The sequence below is a fragment of the Crocodylus porosus genome, unplaced genomic scaffold (genome assembly GCF_001723895.1).
Source record: "Crocodylus porosus isolate Cpor-Errol unplaced genomic scaffold, CroPor_comp1, whole genome shotgun sequence".
NCBI lineage: Eukaryota > Metazoa > Chordata > Crocodylia > Crocodylidae > Crocodylus > Crocodylus porosus.
This window is the reverse complement of record NW_017728912.1, coordinates 10817706-10843268: the sequence shown is the minus strand read 5'-3', so window position 1 is coordinate 10843268 and position 25563 is coordinate 10817706.

Here is a 25563-nt window from a genome sequence, read left to right as displayed (position 1 = left end):
CTGGTCATAAAAGGAAATGAGATTGGTCAAGCAAGACCTACCCGCAATGAACCCATGCTGGCTATCCCTCAGGATGGCCTCTTTAATAAACTTTTCTAAGACCTTCCCCAGGTTAGAAGTCAGTTAGAAGTCAGTTTGCCAGATCCACTTTCCTCCCTTTCTTGAAGATTGGCACCATATTGGCCTGAAATAATACAGGCAATGGAAGAATGGGCAGGTCACAAAGGAAGTATACCAGGAAATAACAAGAACCTGAAGGGAAAAAATCAGGAAGGTAAAGACAGAGAATGAGGTGCACCTGGCCAAAGAGGTTAGAGACAACAAGAAGAGGTTCTATAAGTATATAATGGCCAAGGAAGCTGTGGGTCTTCTGTTAACAAGGCAGGGGGAAATCCTAACTGGAGATGCAAAGAAGATGTAGCTACTCAACAGCTGCTTTGTCTCAGTGTTCAGAAAAAAAAAAGCTTCAGCCAAACACCTTATAAGGATTATCTGGATATGGAAGGGGGCAAGTTGAGGGAGGAGATAACAAAATAAACTGTCATAGAGCTCTATGGGTCTGAATGAATTCAAGTCAACAGGGCTGGATGAGCTTCATCCCATGATCCTGAAGGAACTGGCAGAGGAGATCTCAGAGCTCTTGGCAGTGATTTTCATGAAGTTGTGGAAGACGGACCAGGTACTAGAGGGCTGGAAAAGGGTCAGTGTAGTGCGCCTTGTTAAAGGCAAAAAGGAGAGGACCTGGGGAACTACAATGGGTTATCCTCACCTCAATACCTGAAAAGTTACTGGAGCATATCCTAAGAAATGCCATTTGCAAGCATCTGGAGAAGAAAGGGCTGATCACAAGGAACCATCATGGATTTAAGGAAAAACAAATTTTGTCAAACAAACCTAATCTTCTTTTTTGACACAGTAACTACTTGGGTGGATGACGGTAATGCTGTGTAGATGCACCATATCTGGACTTCAGCAAGGATTTTGTTAAGGTCCCACACAACCTTCTCATAAATAGGAGAAATGTGGGCTAGATAAAACTATAACAAGATGGATAGATAACTGTATCTATAGCTGCAAGGAAATGGTAATAATTAACAGGTCTATGTCAGAATGGCAGGTTTAAAGTGGAGACCCACAGGGGTCTGTCCTTAGCTTCATGCTGTTCAATATGTTTATTAACAATTTTGTATGCTGACATGGAAAGTTTCTTGAGCAAGTGTATGGGTAACATGAAACTAGGAAGGACTACAAACACATTGGAGGTTGAGAGCACAATTCAGAAAGATCTCAACAGGTTGGAAGTCAAGCTAGAGCTAACAGGATGAAGTTCAATGGGGACAAATGCAAGGTACTGCACACTGGAAGGAATAATAAAAAACCCACAGATATAAAATGGGTGACAACGGGCTGGATGGCAGCACCATGGAAAAGGACTTGGTAGACCACAGACTCAATATGAGTCTTCAGTGTGATGCAGTCACTTAAAAGGCAAATGTGGTTTTGGGATGCATCAATAGAAGCACTAGATGCAAATTACAGGAGGTGATAATGACTCTCTGCTTGGCACTGGTTATTCTTCATCTGGAGTACTGTATGTAATTCTGGGCTTCACATTTTAAAAAGGACGTGGACAAGTTAGAGAGAATCCAGAGGTGTGCAATAAAGATGATCGATTCGATGATCATACTGTTGGCTACAAAGGACCAACTCACGGGATCATAATGAATTCTAGTTTATTGGATGGGATGTGAAGTTACCAATAAATCATAAATGCAAACTTTGAGTTATGGGTGTTACTGGTCACTTTAGCGCACACTCACACTCACACTCACTCATTCAAACCCATGTCATTCAAACCCATGTAGTATAGTGTATAGTAGCTACTGTAGTGATTGTGAGAGCACTGATGTCAGTATATCTACCTATCTGAGGCACTGGAGTCTGCTGTTGAAGGAAGCTGATCATCAAGGCAATGTCTTCTCCAGAAGTGGGGGGGTCGCCTGATTGTCCTTCTGTCTCAGTAGGTCAGGCGCTGGATGAGAGGGTGCCACTGAGGGTCACGCGTCACTACTTTTTATCCCTTTCTGGCAGACTTGTGTGATCCCCCAACATCATCTTGGCTACCCAATCCGGAGGTCACTGTCCCATGTGCGTTTTGAGTAGTATATGACAACTGTTAGTCATTGGGGTCTCTGCCTGCTGGTACCTGAAATTTCAGGAGTCCACCCTTGACTTATTGACTTAATGGCTGTATTGTCATGGATTACAGGAATAGTCCATAGGGTCAGTTCTGGGAATCAGTTCCTTGGCTTGATTAGTTTAAAATGGCTTGTTAAGTTCCTTTGGCGAGGCTATTGTCGTTTAATTACATACTGATTACCATACACCCAAATTCACTCAAGGGTTTAAAAGTATAACATATAAAATACAAAATGCCATGGTAAAGACAAGGCAGATGAAATATAAAAATGCACTGTGAGAAATACATAAAAATGCAATGAGGTAGTGAGGATCAAAGGGTACTGCGGACAGTGAGTTAGTACCAGAATATATTTACACTCTTTGCAGTGGACATGTTAGTTCTTTTGTTTTCTTTGAGCTTAATTGATATGTAGATGTAGTTTCTAGGTTTTTTCTACAGAAAGCCACATCAGCTTTCTGGCTTGCTCTGAGCCCTGCCACACCCATGCAATGAGTGTGCTAGGTCACTGTCCATACCTAGAAGAAAAAGAAATGCACAAAATGGGGCGGGCGGGGAGGTATAGCCAAAAAGGGACTTCTATTATATCCATGTCCAGAAGGGTAATGTACAAAGGGGGCTTTCTGGTGTAATACAAGGAGAACAAGTCATACAAGGAGAGGCTGAAGGAGCTAGGCATGTTCAGCTTGCAGAAAAGGTGCTTGGGAGAGGACATGATAGCCATCTTCAGATACTTGAAGGGCTGCTATAAAAAAGAGGGAATGAACCTTTTCTCTCTTGCTGCCAAGAGGAGGATGCAGACCAGTGGCTTGAAGTTGCAGCAAAGTAAGTTTAGATTGGATATATGCAACAACAACTTCACTGTGAGAACAGTGGAGCAGTGGAATAGGAGGAAACTGTCCATAACTGGAACTATTCAAAAAGAGGTTGGACAGCCTTTAGTTAGGGATGATATAGCTGTAGCTATGCCTATGTCTTAGCATGGTTATTTCCCGTGCTTTTGGGCTTTGCTGGTTGCCTTCCCCACCCCACCTCCCATTTTCTTCTATATGTGTCAGGGTGTTTTTAAGCCTTCCCGGAGCCAAGGCTGAGGACTTTGACTGGGGTGTAACAATGCCTCTGCAATTCTTGGCTAGAGGGTCTTGCCCCTCTGCTCACAGTCAGACCGGTCACACTATTTGGGGTCAGGAAAGAATTTTATCCCATGGTCAGATTTGGTAAAGACTCTGGGTGTTTTTACCTTCAGTTCTAGTGGGTGGAATGGCCCTCTATCTGGGACCTTTTAAGCGTATATTGATAACATTTCATAGAAGCAGGACATTGGCTGGCCTGGTTCCCTTGTTTTACCTTTGGCAGCTTAGGGTGTTATGGCAGTCTTACATAGAGTTTAGATTATGATTTGTATGGGCTGGTTTGGATAGGGATGATCCTGCCTCAGGACTAGATGACCTCTGGAGGTCCCTTCCAGTCCTACTTCTTTGATTCTATGCCGAATGTATATGGCACCTTCTAGAAGGGCAGCTCTATGCTCAGGGCAACTACAGCACACAGCAGCACTGGTAGCCAGGGTGCTGACGGTAGTGGCACAGTTGGTTAGATTGTGGCTGAAGCTATTTTTGTTCCCCCATCCCCAAAGGCAGTTATTGGGTATGGCACCCTGATAGGGCTTCCTGAGTTATGCTACTGCCATCAAGGTTGCAGACAGAAGTGACAATTTTCACCTGATCTGGCCACAGAAAGCAGTTTATAGCTGTGACCAAACACAAGTTTGTAGCTGCAGACAACCTCAAAAATGGTCAATGGGGTGAAAATCTGACCCCTCATAGCATGAGGTATCAAATGAAGATGTTTCAAAATGTGGCATGTTCTATAACTTGTATCTACAGAGCTCCCAGCCTGTTGCTGTTTTCAGAATTGGAGGAGGGAAAAGGGAGCAGAGGGAGTTCAACCTGGAGGGTTTTTTAGCCCCCTGGGAGGGTGGAGCAGGTATATTAGAACCCCTCCCCCACCCTCCCTGAGATACAATTTACCCACCTCACCCATCAGCTGGAAAGCCCTGTGAATGTGCTCCCTCTGCCAGTCCTGACCCAGTGCCCCTCACTCCTGACCCACTGTGTGTGGCTGGTCTGTAGCTCCAGTTTGGACTGGTCCTGGGTCCAGTTTGCAGGGTTGGTCTGGTGTGAGTGCCAGACCAACCCCGCACTAGCCTGTGTGCAGGTCATGCATTTTATGCAAGATTGGACTGAGATCCACAGTAGCACTGTGGGTTGGCCAGATCTAGCTTACAGGCCATATGTTTGACACTCCTATTAAGCTATAAATATTTCCTGATCTTTCATGTTAATCTTTTAATCTTCTCCAATAAGCTTTCTTCCCTACAGCAGTATCCTTAGTTTTCATTTTGTCAAATTATTCATATGACAATACCAAGATAAAACAGCTCCCACCGGTTGATTATTAACGTATAGTTATTGTACGCATGTAACTACATTGTATACATGCAAGAGAGAGATTATTATAACGGCAGTATGAATGAAGATAGAGACTAAGCATTTTCTTCTGCTTTCTGTGACCAGTTTCAGTAGAATAACTTGGTTTCCAGTGGGATCTTTATACAGATTAGAAAAGGCATATCATGTCAGTATCTAAACTTTACTAAATAAACCTTATTTCTTGGCAAATGAAAAAGAAAAACACCAGCTCATTAACCTATAGGTTCTCAGACTCTTTTGGTTGCATACTATTCTGATCTTTGATAACTGCTATTTTATGTATATATAGAATAATAAGCCTTTAACATACAAGTTGATCCTCATTAGAATTACTACATTATCTGATTCTTGACACTTTTAAATAGGGCTTTGAACAGGATTACAGGCGACCCCTGCTTAGCGCTCTTAATTAGTTCCGGAAAAACTAAGCGCCGAGCAAAACAGTGTTAAGTGAAACCCACTTTCCCATAGGGTTTAATGTAAATAAATATAATTGGTTTTGCACCACCTGCTGGCCCTGGCCCTGGCCCTGGCCCTGTGCTCCTGCTGGCCCTGGCCCTGCCGCTCCCAGCAAGGCACTGTGCAGGCTCTGCCAGGGAAGGCATCAGCTCCTCTCAGCCTTATTGTTCCACCACTGCAATGGCCCTTGGTGGCCCGCACCAGCTGGCCACCAGCGCACATGTGCCCCAGCCACCCTGCTTGTGGTGCCTGAGGTGGGGACCAAGCCACACAAGGATTAATGGCAAGAAGGCAGCAGGGCTTCGGCCAGCGTGGGAGAAAGCTCGGGATCGTGTCTGTGTCCTGCGGGTGAGTGCATATCCCGAATGGAATGGGTCACAGGCTGCAGGCCAGGGATGGGGGGCTCCACAGACTTGGCCTTACTGTGGCCTGGGGCAGGGGACACTATGCACAGGTATCTGAATGCTGGCTCGCACCAGTCCAGACCCTGCACTCCTGCCAGCCGTGGCCTTGGGCCCCACACTCTTGCCTCCCTGTCAGCCCGGGCCCTGTGCTCATGCCCCCTGCCTGCTTCTTCTTGCCATCGCCATCGCTCCTCCCTGCCCACCGGCCGCTCCGGCACCACATGCTGATGTGGACCCCAGGCTCCTGCCACCCTGCCTTGGGCCCTGCCCGCTCGGGCTCCAAGCTTACACTGCCTGGACCCTGCCTGTCCCTTCTCACCACCAGTCCTCTCCGCCTGCTCCAGCACTATGTGCCAGAACAGACCCTGGGCTCCTGCCACCCTGCCCTGGACCCCGCCAGCTGCCATTCACTGATTCAACTTGACAACGACTCTACCGCTGCTGCTGCCACTGCTTTTCCCCACCCACTGCACTGAGCATTATAACAAAATGCTCTGTGCACTAAGTGAAACTAGGTATGTATTTTAAATGAGCACTATAGTGAACCTCAGTAAGCAAAACCATGTTAAGCGGGGGTTGCCTATATCTAAAGAGCAGACCTCAGCATTTAGGTTTTCAGAAGGAACCAGTCATAGAGAACCAGTCATAGAGTTAGTGTTGAATGTTCCAGTTATGAAGAGTAAAAAGTGTTGACTGGGATGGGTACAGGGACAATGCCCTAGGCTGTGAATTTGTATAAAAGTTAGTCACAGTTTTGCCCACTAGAAGTCGCAATGACTTCAAAATCTTCAAAACTTCAGCTACTTCTTTTTGCATCTATTTCTGTTCACTTTTCACTTCATCAGTTTCAGTCTGAAAACCTTTTTCCAAGGCAATGTGAGAATTTCCTGGTCAAAAATGGAAGTAACATGTCAGAACAGCAGCAATAAATAAGCTATCTGACACTCAAACATGGCATGCACTTAAGGAAAGTCTATCCTAGATTCCATCCTATGATGCCAGCAGGAACACTGGGTAGTGTTGTGGGTACTGAACCCTGACACTGTTATTTGATCCCAGGCCAGTTCTGCTGATTACTGAATGTCAAGTAAAACAAGGAAAAAATGAGATAATACAAGATTTTGCAGGGGAGTGCTTGCTGCTGAGGCAGTTCAAAGGAAAATATTTTGGATGTGTATCAAGAAAAATCTAAGGCTATTTAGAGGACATAAAGCAAGACAGTATGCCAGAGAAAAGGTCAAAAGGAAGTTTAAGGAAATGACGACTTGTCTCTGATTTTCTGAGAGCCTTGAATTACTGTGTTAATGTAATGAACTACCACCTTCCTTGATTACATCCTGTCAGGCTCCATGTTTACACATAATATAACTAATAACTACTAAATGTCCTGGCTCAAATGCACCAAGTCTTATATAAATTCTGGGAGTGATCCTGGAAGGGTTGTTTCTAGTGAAGGTCTTCTAGAGATACTCAGAGAGAAACATTATAGGAACTAGACAGCATGCAAGTGTATCAGAATGTAATTAATGTAGAATGAGTAAAATATACATTGTTAGTATCTTACATAAAATATAGGAAAATAATTGTATGATGTTAGGCCCTTTGGCTAGGGACAGACATTCAAAAAGCTTGAGCCTGAATTGATTCAATCATTGCAGGTTAGTCTAATCTGGCTAGGCTAAATCAGTTTTGAAACCGGACAGACATCCCAGAAATGCAGGCACACGCCTGCAGTGGTTCAGGCTAGTGCCGGGGGGCACTAAAGCAGCCCTCCCTTCCTTCCACAGCACTGAGCTGAGCAGGGGCATGGTCAGGCCCTGGTAGGACACTGATTAGCCCAGCAGGGAATTGATAACAGTGTTTATCACCCCAACTCGGTGTTTATCACTCCGTTAAGAAAACAAGAGAGGGACATTAGCTGTTGATTCTGCCTGTTGGTTCTACCTGTCAGTTCAGCACAGACCATAGCCAGCATGTGGTCCCTACACAGACACCTCTCCACAAGGCAGAGGGAGGGGGGATTTCCTTTTTAGCAGGGAGTGGTGGTGGGTGGGGAGTAGCTCGCAGTCTTGCTAGAGCTGTAGCCAGGGAGCAGAGTGGAGGGGCCAGCCCTGCTTTGGAGCAGAGAGCCCTGCTCAGCCCAGAGAGCATACCGGGATGCTGGGGATGTCTGATTTATCTTAAACCAGCAAGGGGCCAGGGACAGACATTGCATAAACTGGTTTGAGCCAAATCAGTTAAGACTGATAAACCTGGTTGAATGTAGTATCTCAAACCAGTTTCAGCCATTTTCAAACTGGTTTATGTGTTCTGTTATAGGTTTAAACCAGTTTCTGATCACTTAAACTGATTTATGTGCAATGTCTGTCCCTAGCCTTAGGCAGCAGGTATTTTACATAGGGAATATCCACAGTGTAGGTTGTAATGCCATTTAGAGGTAGCTGAGTTAAGTGGCATGCCAGAAGCAGTTTAACTTCACTGTCATGGCATAATGCTCCTGAGAAGCAGGGTAAAAAAGCTTGCTGCTTTCTGTACCCCAGCTAGGTCTGCACTGCAGCATAGACATCTTGTTAGTAGCCTCTTGTTGCGGAGTTTTAGCACTACAGGATGAACCAGCTGCCAATACATTGTTAGAGTGACATTACTTACATTTGGGCACTTACTCACACAGTATATAACCTTTGGCAAAATGCTTAAAACACCCACAACCTCAACTTGTAAGATGTTGGCATGCTAGGGGTAGATGTCAGGGGAGCCATGACATCCTTGTTGTGGCAGTGCAGCCCCAGCCCCTTCCCTGCTGTCTGCCCCAAGGCACATGTGCCAAGCAAAATGCCTTCCCATGCCATGCTCTGGGCTGGGGGTTGCCTACCCCTGCAGTAGGGTATGGACATTCCTTCTAAGGCTTTATGCAGATTTTTAACAAAGGCCAGTGTGGGTTTCTTATAATCTGGCACCAATAGCAGTAGCAGCAAAGATACAGAAGCACAGGTTTTAACAAAGCTGCCAATCCTTTAATCCAGGATATCCAGTGGGAAAGCACAGCTTATTTTCAAGCCTATACCATCATAACTTTACTACTATTGTTAGCTGTTCAATATTAAGCTAATCAGGGGGAATAACTACCTGCACGGTAGCCAGAGGCATAGCAAGCTCCTTCGCTGCCTGGAGGGAGAGTGTGGGAAGGGAATTATTTAGACCCCTAGAGAACAGAATTGGGAGAGGTGGATGCAGACTTCCCTATCCCTGTCCTCTGTACACAAGCAATAGCTGGTACCCCTGTGGCTGCTACTGTAACAGTGTGACCTGGGGCTGCTGCTCCTGGGGGATAGGCTTGCTGCATATGAGTTACAGTAGGTAGGCTTCCTGGGAATCACCCTGAGTGTCCTTGTTACATCTCCTCTCCACCAGATAAGCTACTGGGCACAAAACTGTGCCTGCTTTGACCTGCTTCTACGGTGTGCAGGAGAGGAGGGGGATGATGGAGATCATCTTCCTGCTCATTTCACTGCCTCTAAGTTACAGTACTGGGTGAAGGGTTGCAGCCCTGTCATGCAGCCCTGCCCCTCTCCACCAATAAGCAATGAGGGGTGAGATCTCATGACAGACAGCCCTCTCAGACAATCAGTGGTGAGGGGCAGGGGCAGCAGCCATCTTGCTCACCTCTGTGCCATGGCCTCGCTCTGCTTTCTCCTAGGCAGGTTCCTACTGGGGAGCCAGCATTTTATTTTTAGTAAGTTTTTTTTTTCCTGTTTAATTCACACAATCATGATTTTGGGTAGGTTCCTAGTTATGAGAACAATAAAACTGAAAACAGCTTTGCACTAGCCACAATTAGAAACTAAGAGTAAACTTAATTTGGGAGAAAATTTATGAGTCCTACATGGTAAACCCTGGAAGTAACCACTAGGGCCCCTTGGCCAAGCAGAAGCTTGTGGGAGAGACCCAACCATGATAAGCCCTTGAAAATGGCAGCTGGCCCCATGAACCACCTACGAAATCATCTGACTGCTTCCTTAAGTTGGTTAAACTCCTACTTGTAACTGTAGGTGTTTGATATAAAGAAGCATCAAAATTACACTTACTGTATATTTTAGCTGAGGATGCATCAGTAAGGCCGTGTTGAACTTGAGCAGTCCTCAGTTGTTCACACACAGGGTATATACAGATGTTCGGGGTGGACAGGGGGAGGTTAAATCATGTTAAAAATGGGCACCCAATCTAACTTAGTTTGCCCAGGTGTGCACCTTACAGTTGGCTAAACAGGGAAGGAGGTAGAGTGGGAAATCAACAAAAAGTTTTGACTTGATTCAAACCACTTATTTTCAACACAATAAAAGTAAAAAGAATGTTTTAGATCAAATATAATACTCCAGTCAACACAAAATGAAACATTTTAGATTTCGTATCTGGGTGGTAGTAGAGCTGGTTGCTGTGTCCCATTTATTCAGTTTGCCCATGGTAAGGACACTTCTTCAAGATGTAGACAACAGGTTGAAATCTTTCGTTTGCCTGGTGCAATTTGAACCTATAAGACACCTGTGTATGCTGGAGTGAATTACTCTTAATTTCTCCTATTGAAGCTGTCCCCACCTGTGTAAAACATGTGAGACACAGAGAGAGAATGACTCTATAGGATGGAAAGCAGGATAACTTTTTTCCCTCTTCCTGTTTCAATGTATTTTAAAGTTTTATATATCAATGGAACTGTGTTAACAGGATAGATTGTTGCTATCAATCAGAGTGTTGCGTCAAGTACTCATAAGAATAGTGGTGAGGGCATTATTTTGGGAGGCTGGTACATGTCATTACGCAACCAGTAATATCCACCGTACCAACTCATCCTCCTCCACTTTGTGACCCTAGTCTGGGAAAATATTTTTCTCAACTGATAATATGTGGTACAGTAGACTGAAATTTCCCAATATTTTTAGGAAAATAAAGACCTTATTTATTGGTCAATGAACTACTAGGCTAGGGATTGAAATTATGCATAAATTGGTATAAATAATAAGAAACCAGTTCAAATCTGTAACATGAAAGAATTGCAGTGCCTATAAACCACTTTCAAAATGGCCAAAACTTGTTTAAGATAAACTTGGATGGATGTAGTATCAGACTTAACTGATTTAAGTTTTCATAGTTGGTAAGGTCGGAAGGGACCTGAGCAGATCATCAAGTCCAACTCCCTGCCATGGACAGAAAAGAATGCTGGGGTCAAACGACCCTGGCTAGGTGATAATCTACCCTCCTTTTAAAGACCCCCAGGGTAGGAGCGAGCACTACTTCCCTTGGAAATTGGTTCCAGATCCTAGCCACCCTGACTGTGAAGTAGTGCCTCCTGATATCTTGTCTGAATTTATTCTTAGTTAACTTATGGCTGTTATTCCTCGCTACTCCCGGTAGTGCTTGGGGGAACAGGGACTCTCCTGTAGCCTACTGGTTCCCCTTGGCCAGTTTGTAGATGGCCACCAGATCCCCTCTCAGCCTTCTCTTGTGGAGGCTGAACAGATTCAGGTCCTGTAGTCTCTCCTCATAGGGCCTGCCCTGCTGCTCCCTAATGATGTGAGTGGCCCTCGTCTGGACCCTCTCAATGCTGTCCACATCCCTCCTGAAGTGCAGCACCCAGAACTGGACACAGTACTCCAACTGCCACTTGACCCCTGTAACCTGTCCAGATCTAGTTGCAGCCTATCCCTCTCCTCCAGTCTGCCCACTTCTCCCCACATCTTAGTGTCATCTGCGAATTTGAACAAGGTGTTTTTCACCGTCTCATCCGAGTCGCTGATGAAGATGTTGAACAGTGCAGGCCAGAGGACTGAGCCCTGGGGGATCCCACTGCCCACATCCCTCCAGGTGGAAAAAGACCTGTCCACTACCACTCTATGGGCGCAGCCCTTCAGCCAATTTGCTACCCATCTGACCATGTAGGCATCAACTCCATAGTCACCTCATTTCTTAATGAGAATGGGGTGAGAGACTGTGTTGAAGGCCTTCCTAAAGTCCAGAAAGACTATGTCCACCTCAACACTTGTGTCCAAGGATTTTGTAACCTGGTCATAGAAGGCCTCCAGGTTGGTCTGACAGAACCTACCTTGAATGAACCCATGTTGGTTGCCCCTAAGCATGATCTCTCCTGCTCGTCCCTCACAGATATGCTCCTGGATAATTTTCTCAAAAAGCATCCCCAGGATTGAGGTACGACTAACAGGCTTGTAGTTTCCTGGGTCCTCCTTCCTCCCTTTTTTGAAAATGGGGACCACATTGGCCTTTTTCATGTCCTCCAGCACCTCACCAGAGCACCATGAATGCTTGTAAAGCTGTGTCAGGGTCCTGCAATGACCACTGCTAATTCCCTCAGCACTCTGGGGTGGAGTTCGTCAGGACCTGCTGATTTGAACATGTCTAGTCCTACCAGAAGTTCCTTGACTAAGTCCTCACTGACCCTGGGCCTGGCAGTGCCACCCCTGCATCTGTCGGGGATCCCAGTGAGGGGGATGCCTTGGTCCCTGCTCAAAAGGATGGAGGCAAAGAAATTGTTAAAGAGGTTAGCTTTGTCATCTGGTGTGACCACCAGATTACCTAGCATATCCTGCAGCAGCCCTATGTTATCTGGTACCTTCTTTTTACCCACTATGTATTTAAAAAAGGACTTCTTGTTATCTTTGATCCGGGTCGCTAGTCCCAGTTCCATCTCCACCCTGGCCTTCCTAATAGCCCTCCTACAGTCTTGAGCATTGGAGGTATAATTCTCCTTGGTGGTTGCCCCTCCCTTCCATTGGGTGTACGCCTCCTTTTTGGCTTTGAGATGTTCTTGGATGCTTTTGGTGAACCATGGGGGCTTTTGAGCACTCTTTCCCCCTTTAATCCTCATTGGGATTGTCATCCTTCAGGCTATGAGGATCATTTCCTTAAGGAATGACCACTCTTCCTGGACTCTCAATTCCCCACCGCTCCGGGACCTCAGTGTCTCCCTGACTAGTCTCCTTACCTCATTGAAATCTGCCCTCCTGAAGTCTAGGGCTGCTGCCTTGCTGCAGGCCATGGACACCCTGCTCTGGATGGTGAATTCCAGTAGGCAATGATCACTATCACCGAGGTGGTCAAGAATCTGCAGTCCACTCACCAGTCATCGCCCATCATCAGGACCAGGTCCAACAAGGCATTTCTCTTGGTGGGACTGTGCATCTCCTGGGTTAGATGGAGGTCCTTTAACTCAGCTAGGAACCTACATGAGCAGTCAGACCTGGCTGAGTGCTCTTCCCAGCAGATATCCAGGTAGTTTATATCACCCATGATGACCACATCCCTTGACTTAACTGTCTCCACGAGCTGACCAGAGAATTCCCAGTCCAGCTCTTCCCCCTGGTTGGGTGGCCTGTAGTAAACCCCTACCATTAAGTCCCTTTCCCCCTGACCCCCTGTATACAGACCCAGAGCACTGGGTTAAATCTGTTTATTGAATTTCTGTCCCCTCCAGATTCAAGCTAACTCGCATTCCCCCCAGCATCTCAGGGTGGGTGGGTTAGCTTTGGCCCAAGATGTCTGCTCCAGCCAAGCAGGCAGGTGTGCTCTAGAACCCCTGGGCATCTGACCTTGGCCACTGCAGGCATGTGACTGCATTTCCAGAACCAAAAGTCTGTTCACTTGCTTATGGGTTCAATCTACACAGCTTTGACTAACTGGCAAAGATTGAATCAATTCAGGCTCAGGCTTTTTGTCTGTCTGTACTGAGCCCTACTGAAAAATCACCCAGATACACATATACTCATTGTGCTATATAATAACCCAAGATTCATAATAGCTTGATCATAAAGATGTTTATAACTTTTTTTAAAGCCATCCTAGAAGAAAGAGTAAGGCTTAATGAGTTTTTCCTTGTGAACCCAACTTTGTGAAGAGGAAAGGTGCTTGCAAGCTCCCCCCCCCGGCCATTCCTAGTTACCTTAGATTGGGTGGTCTTAGATCAACATAATCTTCCGTTAACTTCCCAAAATGTCTGTATGCATTCATGGAGATTCTAGGACACTCTTTTATCAGCAATGATAACAATTTGATTGGCATAATGAGTAAAAAATAAAGAGGATTCTTTTGGATTTTGAAAATGTGTAATACACAATAATTTCTTTAAAGATGAAACCACTCCACACTTGAGTCTCATTCACAGCCAAGCCACTTTACACCATTACTGTAAAGGGGCAGTAAAAAGTGTAAAGGGGCAGTAAAATGTGTCGGGATATAATTTTGTTTGAAAATAGATTTAAGGCAACTAGAAAAAACCTACTCTTTTCCTTCCCAAAGAAAAATCATTGTTAAGGAATATATGTAACTATAGCTACACATATTTAACAAGTTTTTGTTAGAAGATACCATCTTAGCTAATGTACATAGATGATATGTTGGATAACATATGAGCAATGACATGTTATACCTCACCTTTGTCAAGCCCCCTGAAACATTTTTCAATATGATCAGAGGCACCTGCTGTTTGTTTTTTCCATTAGTAACTCTACCAGTATGACTAGCAGCAGCAAGCTGGTCCCTCAATTACAGCCTCTGTTGACACTAGTTCTTTGGAGGGGCTCTTTTTTCACCAGTTTCCAGGAGCTCCTCAGTATAGAGTCAGTCCAAATGATCCTGTAACATTTATAGTTATAGCAACTTAAGTGTGGCAGGCCAAAACTTCTCTTTTTGTACCTGTGACAACAGTGGCATTGCATGTATATAACTGGGAGGAGAATATGCTCTTTTGTCATTGAGACAATAAAAAAAATTAAGCTGGAAATCAAATATTTCCAAGTCCTTTCTATGTTGTGTATTTGTCTTTCTCCCATGTGTCTCCTTGTCATCTTGAATGTAGTTTTAGCTTGCAGTGTTCACATTCATATTTTATTTCTTTCATAGAACTTATAAGAATACTGTCGTAATAGAAAAAATCTGTTCCAAATAACAGCTACATCTAAAGCAATGAACCCACAGCTTTGCTACATACAAAACAAATAAACAGGAGGGAAAACTCAGGGTGAGTTTGTAGCATAGAACTAGCTGTAAGATTTAAAATGTGATATATTCATAAATGCTGCTTAGGACAAACAAATGAGAAAAAAAACCCTGCTTTAGCCGGAGGTTCGAATTTTGCCACTTTCAGTGCACAGATATTTATCCTGGTGGAAATGAGGACATTTCACCTGAGAACAAGCCTGAAAATACATTCAGAAAGACGTTAGCTGCAGTAGGAAATGACACACATCCATACAGAACTATCACCAGCAGATGATTTTTATCATTCTACAGCTTATTTCTAAATTCTGACCGGCAAAAAGCAAAAAGGCAAAAAGAAAAAGTAAAGGCAAAAAGTAAAGGCAAAAAGAAAAGAGTTATATTCACTGTGACATGAAGTTAGGTCTGGACCAACATCCCTTTCTTGGTTGTTTTTGCACCTAATCATCCACATCATGACTTCAGCTTGAGACTCTGAAAAGACATCCAACAGGAACCTATCTAGTAAAAAAATCCCTGTAGGATAATAATTAAAAATATTATATTTAGAATATAAATTCAAAGGGGTAAGCAAAGCTACAATACCACAATTCCAAGTAGCTGTTGTCTAGGACTATATGCTTCTCTCTGCTCGCAAAGCACAGGAGAAACTTTAGGTCATGTCTGTAATGTCTCCCTGCTAGGCCCAGGACCACTGCTGAAGGCATAAGTCTTGCCCACTTACTCCTTCTCTGCATGTGCCTAAGCCTGGCACCATTTGCTACTATTCAGCACAGAGATAAAGCCCATAAACTAATATGATGTCAGCGTAGGCGACTCGTAGAGCGGATACAGGGGGGGCACATACCCCCCGCTAAGATTTGTCGCCACTGCCACCTTCTGCAAGCGGTCACCGCTCGCCACCCTGCCACCGACGCTGCTGCCCACAAATTGTAACCCCCACAGTCTCGGGAGGCACCGGTCATTCATGGATGTCAGAAATGAGCTTGTCTGCATCTTTTGGACTTCTGAAAAACACAGAAGACTCTAAGGAGGCATTTCCTAAACTATGCCTATGTTAATTAGTAGCTGTAAAGAAGCACAGTTGAATTTGCAAGAAGAATGCCCATTATGAGAAGACTCTTCTGGTGTGGTCCTGTATGTTGTTTTACAGTCTAAACTATGTATATCAGGGATGTCAGGACTTGTGGGCCATATCAGAATTCAGAGCTATAAGGCCCTGTTGGGAACAGCTTTTGGCAGCAAAGGGCAAGCAATGGCTATGCTGACACAGTACCATTTGCCCCACCACAGTTACTTGCTCCACCACATCCACGTCCTGATCCAGATCAATCAGCTCATGTTCAGAGTTTGACACCTCTGAACTATAGAATGTCCCTGTGTTTGCAATGAGTGAGGCTTTTTGAGAATTCATAATATATTGCTGGAAGAAATCTGATTGAGAAGAACGAGAAGCAGATGAACGAATAATGCTGAAGATGGTTATGGTTTGCTCTTTTTGTTTCCTCTTACCTTCTTGATTGAAGGAATATCAAACATAGGGTGGTGATTATGTGAGGCCTGTAGTGATTGAGCATTTGTTAAGGACTATTGCATGCTTTAGACTGGGCGTAATCCTTAACTTGTGACTTATGCTGGCCAGAATGACTACTTGTAGGTAGGAGGCAATCAAATAAATAACAAACATTGCACTCTCCCAAGTGTCCATTTTCATTTTGTTAGTAACAATTTGCTTGTAACTAATTGTTTTAATATTTTATTATCACTGTTTGTTTTAGTACTAAATTTGTGTTGTATAACAGGGTTGTCAAATTCATCTGGCTTTGCAGACTAGATGAGCAGCACAAGGCCAGTCCAAGGACCAGATTGGACCCACAGACCTTCCCTCCCCACCTCTGCTCATGTCGGATCCAGCACATGCAATGCATAGTGCCTGCCTCAGCCAGTCTGGGATTCATGCTGCATGTGGCACCCTCCTCCTCCACCCTTGGCTGATTTGGAACTGTACTGCATGTGGTCTGCATCCTGGATCAGCTGCAGGAGGAAAGGGGGAAGCCCTGTGTTCAGCAGAGATCCTGAGGCCCAGTGGGATGGGGATGCAGTGTGTAGCATGGATTCTGGAGTGTAAGCCTCTTGTCCTGTGCATCCTGGGCCCATTGTGTGGGGTTGGTCTAGCCATGTGTGAGTCAATTCAGAGCCAGGGGCAGGACTGAGGGACAGATGATGGAGCCCATGAGCCATAATATGGCAGGGGTGGCAGGACTGAGCCTTGTAAGAGGGCTTTGGTAGTGGGGCAGTTACCTAAAATGATTCCTTAGGTCTAGCATAAAAGGAAAGGCTGGGGCCATTTTACAGGCAATATCTGTTCAACATTACTCTTTCTTTTAGGTCAGTCAGGAATATTTGATAATTGTTATCAAATGCAGGAAGAATCCAGCAGGAAGTGTATAGATTTATTTATAGTCAAAAGTCCATCAGCAAGTGATGTTTCAGTACTGTCTTGAATCAAAGCCTAATTGGGAAAGTTTCCAAGATTCTGTAAACAAGAAGGTAATCCACAGGTCTTCAGCATTATTGTTTTAAATGGCCTGCTAGAGAAAAGGGATGTCAGGCATTGGGTGGGTTTTCGGGTTGGTTTTTTTGGGGGGGGAAGGGAATCGAGGCATCTAGTGTTGATCAAGGGCTTGTTACAGGTTTATTTTAGACTGGCTTCTAAATTCCTAACAAAGATACTATTGGCAATGTACATTAGCAGAGGTGATCTTTACTATTCTTCACCAGATAGGAATGTAATAGTCAATAGAGACAAGCAGAACTCATTGCTCTCAGTTCATTCCTCTTCGAGGGAACGACACTGTCTTACTACTGATGCACTATATCTGAGCTGTAGTTCCCTTGTCTACTGGTGGTGATAGTAAAGTGAGGCACCTGTAAGCACATTTCTTCTGGGGGCTTATGACTAGCAGTTGATGAAGACATTCTCTCCTTTAATACTGTAAAATCAAAGTATTATTTACTTACCACAAAGTATGTGGTGATCTGAGACAGACTAAAACAATGAATGTCCTTTACCTAAACCTTGGTCTTTCCTTGCAAGCTTGAATAAGTTCTGTTTCCTTCACCTCGGCTAGGGACAGAAGTTGCACATAAAATGGTTTAAGTGACCAGAAACTGATTTAAACCTGTAACAGAACAGAAACTCAGTGTGCAGAAACCAGTTTCAAAATAGCTGAAACTGGTTTAAGATAAACCTTGTTGAATGTAGTATGAGACATAACAGATTTGGGTCAAACTGGTTTGTGAAACTTCTGTCCCAGACTCCTTCCTGGTATAAATTAAATCACAGTCACCCAGCATGCTTTCCAGCATGGGGTAGGCTGGGCTGTCTGTTTCAGGAGAGAAGAGTTGGGAGGAGGAAAGTGGGAGGCAGGGACTGCTCCCTACCCCGGCAAACCCTGGCTGGGGTCTAGGCCCAGGGAGGAGGGCTAAACACCCCTTCCCCTACCCAAACGTACTGCTGGCTGCAACTGTGGACTACAAATGCCCAGAGGCACCTGGAAGCAGGAAGAAGAAGTGATGAGCAATCCTGCAGAGTCCTGCTTTTGTAATTCTGGACTGAAAATCCAAGAGACCTCAGGGGCAGCAGGAAGAGAAAGTGAGCACACAGCCAGAAAGCCGTGCTCTAGCGCCTTCCAGCTTCTGGCCTGAGCCATTGCAGGCATGTGACTGCATTTCCTGAATCAAAGGTAAGTGTCTGTTCACTTCTGTTTCAGTTTAATCTGTGCAGCTTAGACTAACCTGCAAAGACTGAATCAATTCAATCTTTGGCTTTTTAACTGCCTGTAATTAGCCCTCAGGTTAGCAAAAAGACTTATTTGCTTCTCTTGGTGTGCATCTATTACTGTCTCCCTTCTAGGCAGCTACTTACAACTCACATCCCTTTCACTTGTTCAAGGTTTTTTTTGTAACTGTTGCAGCTTTAACTATGTCTGGTAGCTGGGAAATAGAATAATAGAATCATAGAAAAGTATAGCTGGACGGGACCTCAGGGCTAGGGACAGACATTACACATAAACCAGTTTAAGTGATCAGAAACTGGTTTAAACCTGTAACAGAACAGAAGCTCAGGGCACATAAACCAGTTTAAAAAAGGCTTAAACCAGTTTGAGATAAATTTGGTTTTATGTAGTATCAGACTTAACTGATTTGGCTCAAATTGGTTTATGCAATGTTTGTCTCAGACCCCTTGCTGGTTTAAGATAAACCAGACACCCCCAGCATCCCAGCATGCTCTCTGGATTGGGTAGGACTCCACAGCAGGGGTGGCCTCTCCCCTCAGCTCCCTGGCTAGAGCTCCAGCAGAGACTTTCAGGCACAGCAGAGTCGCTCCACTTTTCAGCAGTGCATGCTGACCCAGCCTGCGTTGCACTGTTTTGTTTTGATTTTCAGTTTTTTGACCCCTGAATATCCCCCCACAAATTTAGAGTCTGTGCTGCACATTTTTTCATTCCCAGGGTGCCTCTTGTAACATCTCAAACTGCTTTGAGATGCCACAACAGGCACATACTCACTTGTCCTGATGGAACCTTTTGGGTTTAATTCCAGTGAGGGAGGGGGGAGGAAGGCTCTGGTTGATGTAAGGGGAATAAAAACTTGTTCTTGTGAGAAGTGTCTGCAGTGAGAGTGGTGCTGGGTGTAGTGGGGGGTCTGTGCACAGTGTTGTGAGCAGGCTAGAGTGAGGAGTGCTGGAGGAGGTAGTTGGCCAGCAACTCCCGCACCTGTGCCTTGGTCCCTGGTGGAGAGTGCACAGCTTTTCTGGGGCCTTGGCTGGTGGGAAGAGGGGATGCTGCTGTGGTGGTGCTCCCACTGCCAGGCAGTCTCTGCGTGCTGTGCCTTCTCTGCTCAGGCCTCTTGAAAGAGTTCCCCCTGGGCTTTGCAGATGTTATACAGCACATGAGCTGCTACAAGCTGCTACAATGAGCTGGGGGATATTATCCCTGATGCTCTCAAGGTGGTCAGGGAAGGAGTGCCAGGGCCCCTTGAGATGGCTGAAGGTGCACTCGCTAGGGTGGAGGTGCAGCCTAGACAGCAGTTAAAGTGGGCCTGGTTGGGGTCCAGGTGAGCAGTATAGGGCCACATGAGCCAAGGCAGGAGCAGGTAGGTGGGGTGAGGAGGGGCGGGACCACCATTGTGCCCAGCTGCAGGGCTGGCACCCCTGGTGTGAAGCACCCACTTTCCACTAGGTCCAGCAGGCTGGAGTTCCTGAAGACATGGGCATCGTAGGCACTGCCTGCTCAGCTGGTGCTCACATGTGTGAAGGCCCTGTAATGGTCCACTATGGCCGGGAGCACCATAGAATGAAAGTCCCTCCAGCTGTAATAGGGGAGGTTTCCATGGAATGGGCAGGTGTTGGGGATGTAGGTCCTGACCAGGGCTCTGATGCACTGGGGGAATCTCAGGGCACAGAACCCTGCCACCACTGCCAGGGGGTCATGCATATAGTACAGTGTCCCCCAGCATGTCCTGGACGGTGCAGCACACCTGCAGGTTGGCCTCCCCGGTGGTGACTTTGCCCATGTCAAACAGGTGGCCAACATGCTGTAGGCTTGAGCAGAGCAAGGCCCAGCTGGGTGTCTGGCCACTTACTGGTATTCTGCCACTCCAGCTATGGCTGGAGCTGCTACAGAAGGTCCCAGAAGGTGGTCTGGGTCATGCAGAAGGCCTTCAGCCACTTCTCATTATCCCAGGTGTGCTGAATGATATGTTTGCACTAGTCCTGGCCCAGCAGGCCCAGAATTGGGAGGACTGGAGGCCCAGGAGGGTGAGGGCAGTCCCAGCAGTGGCATCCTGGAGCCCATCACTGGTGTCCCTGGTGGGGTCAGTCCAGGTGGATGGGGTTGAGGCAGCAGGTGCATGGTGGTAGCCCTGGGATTGAGTTTGGTGGCCTGGCAGATGGTCTGTGTGAGTGGGGGAGCCAGGAGGGGTGGACAGCTGTGGGCAAGGTGGCAGTCAATGCGGTGGTCCAGCAGGGACAGTGCAGTGCCCAGTAGGAGTCCAGGGCACTGGTCATCACTGCCAGGGGCAGGGGATGGAGCAGCTATGGCACAGGGAGGCAGAGATGGCTAGGAGAGTGCTGCTACATGCTGTCCATGCACTAGGCATGCTGCTCTTGGCCAGGGAAGTGGCTGGCCAGAGAGCAATGAGTAGGGCTGCCTTTTGAAGAGGGATGCTGGCAGCTGCATCTAGAGCCTGGAGCTCACTCTGGTGGCAGCAGGGGGCTAAATCTGCTCCTTCTTCCCTACACATGTGGATATTTGCCCAGCACCATTTAATTGTGAGTAATTTACCTGTGAGTAAACTGGTGCTGCAGCAAATACATGTGTAGATGGACCTATTGGGTAGTACTTGATGAAGGTATGCTTTTGGTGGGCCCTTTTGCATGATGCTTTTTACCTGCCCAATACTTTGCCTGCCATGATAGAGGATATGGCTTCTTAACATGGGCTTCAAATATGTTCTTCATCTTTTCTGGATAATTTTAGAAATAAGGGATTGTTGAGCTCTGAGGAATCTTAGATTGGGGTGTCAATTCATTCCATTTACTACTCAGTGGCCGCATCTACACATGTGATTTACTGCGGAGTAGACTAATTAGCTGCAGAGTAAAGTATAACAATCTACACATGCAATGCTATTAGGCCACAATAAATTAATTAACACTGCCATAAGATAGCACTATTGGGGGCAGTACTATTAATGGTAGAGTAATTAACTATGATTAAATGCAGATGTTGACTGCAGGCATAAATTGCACCCAGTCAGCCTAGCCAGTAGGGGGGCCAGACTGTTGCTTGCCACCTACTCACATGGCTCCACACTTTCAGTAGCCTGGTGCCCCAGCCAGTCCGTCTGCTGCCTGACACTGCCACCTGGAGTGCAGGGCAGAGCAGGGCAGTAGTCACGCTGGCATGAACTGCTCTGCCCCAGCTTATATTGCTGCTGTCCCAGACACACATGTAGACACTGTGCCTGGTTGTAGTTTACACCAGTTCAAACTGCTCCAGAGTTTATTTCTAAACTGCGCATATAGATGCACCCAGTATTTCTAAGGCATTTGCTTGTCAAGGGATTTAGATGCCTGTACATTTGATGGGTGTGCAGGCTGGAAATCTGTATGTTCCGGTGTAAAAAACATTTGAGTAGAAGAGTCATAGCTTGGTTCTTAATTGCTAGATTTTGAATAGTCGTATTTTGTTTAAATGCAGTTTATTTTAATATTTTAAGCTGCACCTTTATTATAATGATTTTTTTGATATACAAGAATACTTCAAGCTGTTCTTAAGTGACAGGAGCAGGTAGGTGGAGAATGTTTAAGTGTTTTCATGAAATATCCAAAATTTATCATGGGTGGCTTTTGCCATTCAATACTCCAATAAGTGTTTTGTTGTTTTTGTTTTTTTTGAGAGTGAAAATCTAGTCAACACAATTTTCAGGTTAGAAATCCAGACTGGTCTTCCCTTATGAAGGTTTGATTTTGACTGTTTCCTTTACTCTGCCTAAAATAACCCTTTAGAAAACTTAATCTCTTCCTTAGAATAGTTTAATACCTCATCAGTTGTTTTAGTTGCCTCTGGTTTTTGACTAGAAAGCCATTGTCTTGGAAAGTCTTCCATGGTTCCATACTTTGATAAAGAGGTTTGTCTCGCTGCAACCTTTCTGCACTTTCCCAATGACTTTGGCTAAGTAAAGACATTCAGAAAGCCTAATTCATAAGCACGCTAAGTATCACACTTTCCTAAAAATGTGCTAGATTTGGTTGGAAGCAAACAAAACAGATGTTGGCTCTTCAGCAGGTGGTGATGGGGAGTGGCTCAGAGCCTGCCCGCACTGGCTGAGGCCAGTAGGCTGAGGGTGCTCCTGCATGCCACCCAGCAGGCTGCCAGAGAATGCCAAGCCCAGTTGAGCAGCCAGCCATGGCTGATTGGTCAGTGTGTTCCCTGTCCCCAGCCCTGTCCCCCCACTAGCTGGCTGTTGGCAACGCTAGTGGCTGGGAGGTGAGATGAACCGAGTCCTCCTGCCACATGGGCCTCCCCAGCTTGCTGGCTCAGGTCCTGGAGGGGGCTGGTCCAGGTAAGCATGGCAGGGGCTTCCCCCTGTCTCAGCCTCCTGACAGTTGCACTGGGAACTAGGGGTGGGTGGAGAAATGGAGTGTCTCCCACCCGCCACATGTCCCCTGCCTCCTCCTGCTTGCTGGTTCAGGTCTGCATGGGGTTTCATTCCTCCGACCACAGTTCCCAGTGCAGGAAATAGCCACGCAGACTCTGAGCTGCAGGCAGCTGTCAGGACACTGGGGTAGGGGAGAAACAGAGCTTCCAGCTGCATGGGCCCAGTCTGCCCCAAGACAGCAAGCTGGGGAGGGGTGCACAGCAGTAGGGCTTTGTTCTTCCTCCTGCCCCAGCCTCCTCACAGCTTCAGCTCTTATGTGGCTTTTCATTTTACCAGGAGCTGGGTGCTGGTGGATGGGCCCCAGGCCCCACAAGACCTGATCCAGAAAGCTGGGGGGAGACCACGTGCCAGGGGGCTCTGTTCTGTCTCTCCTCTGTGACAGCCCAATGGTGGGCCTGGGACGGTGCTCACTGGGAGTAAATGAGCATCAGCTTAGGCTAGCAGGCCACCCAGAGAGGGGGCCCTGGGATGCTAGATGAATTCAACTTACCTTGACTCATGATGGGATCTGGCACAGGGGTTTGATAAAACACCTGACACTGAAGTGCTTTAATCTGTTACCACATCCATTGAGGGTTAACTTAGAGTGGGGTCTGCCATTTTTAAAGTGCTCCATGTGCCATGAACACCTGTTTGGTTACAGCTGTAGAGTGCTTTCCATGCACTTAAAGTGTGATACATGTAACATCTGTACCTTGTCTTTGTCTGTAACAGTAAGTTTCTGAAGCTTAAACTTTTTTTTGTTAAATTTGGTCTTTTACTTTGGTTATACAAGATGTTAGGATGTTTGGTTCAGGGCATTTGGTTTCTTTTGCCAAAGTGTCTCACGGTTTTGGTTCCATTAACATTTCTAAAAAAAACTTGTTGCTTTTTTTCCCTTAATCTTTCCTTGTTTGTTCTTGACAGCCCCTCCAGCTGGTGTAAACTTGCCAGTTAGAATCTTGCTGAGTTGAAAGAGAGTTTTACCGTTACCTCTTTCAGCAGCCACTTCAGCTTCTTTGGCAATATTACTTATATACTTCCTCTTGGCTTTTCTCACATAGCTTCTTACTGATCTGCCATTTGTTTTATATGAATCTTTTCTGCTTCTTTTTCCTGAAAAATAACATTTCCAGAGGAGTTTTTGGAGAGCTGATGTTTGATTTGGCTTGTTTCCTGTGTTTTCTACAGTTCCACGGATCCTCGCTTAGCTGGACTATAGGCTTACTTGTCTAGAAGCCAACTTCAGTTGTTGTGGTGTCTCTGATGTTATCATATAGAAATATCCATGACATAATGATGATCACTTCTTGTGGTCGGTTTAATTTTTGTAAATCTGTTCTTTAGTTCAGTTCGATTTGAAATTGCTGCTGTAATGTTCTGTTTATTAGGCTTTTTTGTTGTTCTCAGGTTTTTGTTTTTCTTGAGTTTGCTCTTCAGTCTTGCCACCCATAAATTATAGTATGCAATTTATAACATCAGTTCATCTGTGGGCTCTTACATCCTAAAGAGCGGATCTAACTTCCCTTCCAACACAAGTCAATGTGACAGTCCTTCCAAATCAGCGTGGCTCCTCATGACTTTCTCTGTGTCATTTTTGTGCAGGAAGTGTTTCACTATTTATGAACTCTAATGCCAAGTACAATTCTACCATTGAACATGCTGGTTGTGAAAATGAAGGCTATGCTTGCCACAGCTTTCTCTGTTACTTCACAATCCTCTATTCAAAAGCAGGTTATAAAATACTTAGTATTTTTATAACTGTAAAATGATTTATGCAGGTTGTCACGGAGGCACTGGGGTGCTCCGTGCCTAAGAAGGAGATAAGGTGAGCTGTCAGTCACCAGGGCAGCTCAGGTGCTGATTGTCAGAGCTGCCAATCAACAGGGCAGTGCAGCTGCGGGTTGCTAGGGCAACCAGCCGGTCAGGTGGCCAGAAGGGGGCAGGCCCGGGCCTTTATAAATAGCCCAGGCCAGAGCCTGACTAGCAGTTCCCTTCTGGCAGCTGCAGGAGCAGGAGCTCTGCAGCTGAGCCGAGTCGAGTGGCCTGAATTGGTAGTGGCAGCATTGTGGTGCTGACTAGCTGCAATGATGCCGGAGATGAGAGCACCTTGATGAGAGGTATGGTTGGAGGCCCTGGGGGGGCGCTCAGTGTTTATGTTATGAGCAGGAGGCTCTGTGTTTTATGTTGAAGCCAGGTGGTTGGCGTTTTGGTTATAGTTACACCGGAGGACTGGGTGAGGCTGTAGGGGAGTGAGGAGGCCTCGGGGGGCTCCCCAGCAGCCTGGGGGTTCCCAGTGCCCAGTAAGGCAGTACAGTTTGCGCTGGAGAGGCATGTGTTTGCCAGAGAGAGGTGTTTGCCCAGTGGGGCAGAGGACCCAGAGAAGGGTCAAGGGGGCCAGGCACAGCTGCGGCCACCTGAGCCCCAAGTGCAAGGAGCGCGGCATAGGCCCAGTAGGAGGACAACTGCCACAGACAGCGCGGCGTGGGCCCTAGAGAGGGCAAGGCTCCAGAGAGGGCAGAGAGCGTGGCGTGGGCCCAGAGGTAGGGCAGCGGCTGTAGAGAGCGCGGCATGGGCCCTAGAGAGGACAAGGCTCCAGAGGGGGCAGAGAGTGCGTGTGAGGAGCGCAGGCGTGGGCCCAGAAGGGGGGCAACGGCTGCGGATAGGGTGGCAGGGCAGGATAGAGAGGCACCAGAAGTGCGGTAGACGCCCTGAGAGGGGCGCAAAAGCCCAGAGGTGGGCAATGTAGGCCCCAGAGTGGGGCAGTGGGCTGAGAGCCAGGCCCAAGGGGCACCGGTGACAG